The sequence below is a fragment of the Amblyomma mixtum genome, chromosome 8 (genome assembly GCF_055824585.1).
Source record: "Amblyomma mixtum isolate Tamu chromosome 8, ASM5582458v1, whole genome shotgun sequence".
Classification (NCBI taxonomy): domain Eukaryota; kingdom Metazoa; phylum Arthropoda; class Arachnida; order Ixodida; family Ixodidae; genus Amblyomma; species Amblyomma mixtum.
In genome coordinates, this window is record NC_143019.1 from 86,004,796 (window position 1) to 86,009,587 (window position 4,792).

The 4,792-nt window shown below is 42.4% G+C and overlaps 1 long non-coding RNA gene across 1 annotated transcript; it reads left to right on the forward strand.

The window, feature by feature from the left end:
• Positions 1-653: 653 nt before the first annotated feature.
• On the forward strand, positions 654-1,511 carry LOC149333287 (uncharacterized). The gene is made up of 3 exons (XR_016284933.1): positions 654-864; positions 1,059-1,151; positions 1,283-1,511. It is a non-coding gene; the product is annotated as an uncharacterized LOC149333287 (long non-coding RNA).
• Positions 1,512-4,792: the final 3,281 nt, after the last annotated feature.

Here is a 4,792-nt window from a genome sequence, read left to right on the forward strand (position 1 = left end):
ATAGCATTTTGTCCTTAATATGCGAGCGAACATATAGGATTCCAAATCTCTGGAGATAAGAATGGTTTATCGGTGGACAAAGACTAAGTTTTTTTCAATAAACAGAACCGAAGCTTCACAAGATATATTCCGCACCCCACGTGGCACTGCATCTATGTCGCTCAATGATGACGCCGCGCATCAACCGAGGGTGAATTACTATGCGCTGAGAAATGATCTTGGAAGATTGATGGAGTGGCTTATGACGTGGAACACAGCAGATGCGTTTTAAACAACGAAGCAGTTCTGGCTGGCGCAAAATGCGGCCTGACGTAAATGAACGCGGCTGGTAGAATAAGAGCGTTGGAAATAATAAAGTTTATACTGATTAAAGGAAGAACAGGAAACTATACTCCATCGCTTCACATGGAAATCACTCCGACTTTCTGTACAATTCCCTGCATTAGAAAACGCTATTTGTTGATTCATTGCCGCCAAACGCTTACTGATGTGGTTTGCACCCTAATTGCTGCGCTATAAAGATTTGACATGCTGGCAGCTTTTTGTCTCTTCCCTTCATGTTGGGCGTTTGATTTTTAATGTTAGAGTTTGTGAACTTCTCATTTGTGCGATAATGCAAAGTAGATGCCCAAGCATGAACATTAACCCTTTACTGCACGTTGTTGCATATATGCAACATTAGCATAAATGGCTCCAAAAACAAAAGGAAATCTGAGTTGGAGCTTCCTGTGCTCGTTGTTGCATTTCTGCAACATAGGTTTGAAAAGCGCGCCATCGTGTGTGCTGCCATCTGTCCTGCTTCAGTGGAATCACAGCCATAACAAACATGGTGGATGCTTCGCGCGCTCACGTGCTGTAACAACGGTAAGTTTTGCCGTTTTTTATGCCTTTCTGAACTGGATAATGTGCAGTGAAATTGTTTAGTCTTTACTACGCATCATTGTTAATGTGTGTAAGGCAGAAAACGTTCTTATAATGCAATATTTTGTTTCTGGCGCGTTAAAGTTGGTATGTTGCACATATGCAACAATGTGCACCTTGGTTGTTTTTCTTGACAGAACAGGCGATGGATGCTAAAACGTTCTATGGCCGAGCACTTCCTTCAGAAAGCGAAGACAGTGACCTTTCTGGAAGCGATGATGACCCTGAGTGTAAGTTCTTTGAGTATGCTTTTGTTCGTAGAGTACCATTTTTTTATTCGTTGCAGTTTATTCATTTGCTCTGTATTTATTTTGTGATGAAAATTTCGTTACACACAATAGTCAATTTTTTCATGCTTCAGATATTCAACCACGTGGAAGCCTCACTGACAGTGAAAGCTTATCAAGTTCACACTCTGATGAGGAAGAAAATTTGACGCACGACTCTACGACACAGCAACCTTCTAGTAGAGCAAATAAGAGAGTAATTTGGAAGAAAGCGAACTTGATGATGGATCCACAGGAAGTCCAATTCGCTGGAGAAAGTGACCTTCCAGAAGAACTTGTACATCTTTCTACACCGCTGCAGTATTTCAAGTACCTGTTCCCAAATTCACTGATGTCGCTAATAGCGGAACAAAGCAATTTGTTCGCGCTTCAAAAAGACGTCAACCAGCCACTGTGCACTACTGCTGAAGAATTGAAATTGAAATTGAAGCTACTGTTCTAAGTGTGGCATTCATCTCTGCTCTACAAACAAGAGCAATTGCTTCTACGTGTATCACACAATGAAATGACCGTTTTACTGTGGTTGATTCAGTGGTCATTATTTGTATTTCATTCTCACCAAGAACGGTGTTCAGCTTTGCAAGGTGTTTTCATTGTGCACATTGTTGCAAATATGCAACATACCATTTTTCAGCCAATAAAAAATGTTGATAACCAGCGAATCAAATTTCCATGTGCATATAGTGATTTTTATGACTGCCTGCATGTCCTGAAATAATCTTATCATAAAATAAAAAATCGTGCAGTAAAGGGTTAAGGTGCAAGCAAACGCCTGCTATGAACTTTGAAGAAGGAGCCGATGCAACTTAGAAGTATCGAGATGGTAAAAAGAAAAGTTGTGGTAGGAGCGTTCCCGGAGTTTAGTATGAGCTACCAAAGGTGGGCCGACAGGTATTGCTTTCGGCTAATTTAATTTTTAAAATTAAAGGAAGTTTCAGACTACGTCCGATCTGATGGAATTTCGTAAATGGGATTGCGTTATCGATTTTAGACGCCGTTTCCTGTGGTGCAGTAGCTAAAGCTTGAAAATCTGCGCAATTCCTGAGCAAATGAATAAATTGGTGAGTTGGTGCTATCAGTGATTATGGCAGCATAACAGTATGCTTCCGGCATTACGAAAGACAAAGATCATTTGAACAAGAATCAATATTATATATCGAAAGCTTTATGGGTGTGAACCCATAGTTGTAGGTGTGAACCCTGCTAACATTAACTTCTATAACGGACGAAACGTAGGCGAGGGAGAAACAGCTCAAGCTGCGCGGGAAGCGAGTACGCAGTCAAGAGCAAGTCTGGGGGCACGCATTCGCCGACGATCACGTGGTTGCCTCGAGCACAAAGCCCGTGTCCTACATCACTTCGAGTGCGCTATCGTAGGGACGCCTCCAGAAGTTTTAGAAGCATTTCTCGGACGCCGGGGGTTACCGAAGGCGACATAGTCAGCCTTTATTAGAAGAATGTTTACATTCCTTCAAAGAATTATTACCGCAAAAATGTGCTTGCTGCTGACGTTTTCCAAATGATTAATACGAAACAATACACGAATTTATGCATACATCAATGCTGTTATAATGCCTCCATTACTGAGTATAAGCCTAAAAATTTCCATACATGTTTCAGTCATAGCCAACCTCAGGCAAAGACATATCGCTGGCGACGGACATATGTGTAATTAGCAAAAAAGTGTACGACAAAGGCTGATAAGTACAGAACATGCTGGAAACAATTTGTCTCCCTAGAGAAATGATATTTTCCAGAATATGTTTCCAACGATGCATATAGAACCTGTCGCTGTTCATCGCCATTTAGATTGTGGGTCGCGTTCGTAACAACTAGCCTCGTGTGTGTTGCAGAGATGACCTCTACTCTTCTGTACGTGCTTCTTGTACTAATATTTGCAACCAACACCGAGTAAGTTGTGTGCCTCGAATTTCAAAGATTGAAAACTTTTTTTGCACTTTTTTTTTCTCAGCAGCCGCATCGTGGCTTACGTTGTGACCAGGCTAAACGTGCGAAATTACAATCAGGCTGAAATTTTCGTGGAACTTACCTTTCCTCACCGTTTTGTGAAAAAAAAAATGATTATTCTAGCAGCAGTCGTTGTTGCGCCACATATGCATTATTCTTTCTGCCCTACACTCCGCAAAATGTCACAAAAGATTTAGGGCAGGGTCAACATCAACTGAAATATCACACTCAAGCACTATTGCAAGAAGCGCTATAGCCATTTACACTGATAATTGCTTAAGCCTTGAATTACTTCTCAGCCTATTTTTAATGGCAAATGAAAAAATTTACAGATCACTACGATAGTCGGTAATTCGATATTTGAGCGCAGCTGTTCACACGCAACCTCTAACTGCTGCCAGGTGGCGTGTTACGTTGCTAGCCACGCTCCGGGATCTTCACATGGCAGACACTTTCCGGTTGTACACTCAGGCCGGAATGAAACGCGAACACGCATATGTCATATATTTCTGCTTTGCAGGGAGATATTCCTTTACAACCTATTTTCGATTATGCATTTCAGTACGCCCTTTACCCAGGCACATGAATCAGGCTAGTTGTACACTTCAGCTGAAAGTAGGCAGGTAGAATATTTTGTTTTCTTAACATGTTCTGTTCGCGTTTCATTCCGGCCTGACTGTACATTCCTCCGCTCTCGCCGTGGGAGGTTTCGCTCTGCTAATACCGGCCACGGCTGTCAGGTGGCGTGCTATGCCGACGAAGCGGAATCCACGAACAGACCCATAAGAGCTGCACTCTAAAAAAATATTACTACAAGTTGAGAGACACTCGTTGTGCTTTAGTTAGATATTTTACCATTTTCATTTGAAGACAGGACTACTTGGAGTATTTCGAAAACTCACCGTCGTAATTTACTACACCTAGCCAATCATTTTCATCGCTACCGATCATTAAATCACCAGCGAGCATGCTTCTCATGTTTAGAGCGTTTGTATTGAATCGGGGCTGAAATAGTGCTTGTTTTCAGGGCCGGTTATTTTGATCCTGGCCCAAAAACTCATCAGGAGTGCTTGAAGGTGGTAAGTACAGACAACCATGTTGAAGAATGTTAGCGCAACATAGTACAACATTGGCAATGTTGTGGCAACGTTGCAGTTACATACTGTGCTACTAGGGATAGCAGCGAGGCTCTATGGTGAGGCAGCTATGACATATAATGTTCACCAGCTGTTGCACCTTTCTAAGGCTACGCGCATGTTTGGCCCATTATGGGGTGTGTCCACGGTTCCTTTTGAAGATGGGATTGGCCGTGCACTGCGGCTTGTATCAGCAGCCAAGCTGGTGCCTATGCAGGTCGCTGAACGGTGCATAATGCAGCAGTGCTATCGAAGCTCAGAAAGAAATTTGGAGCTCCCAGCTCATTTGGCTTTTGCCAAGAAAAATATTGGCGCTTAGCACACAAACAGCTACCAGACATGTGCTCTAGGTGTGCCACACCCTGTTCCTTCATTTCCCGAGCAGCTAAAAATGATTTTCAATTCACACTTTGGCTGCATTCCTCAGATGTCTAGGTACTTTCGAGCACAAATTGGCAGCATTATTATACACAGTTCGGA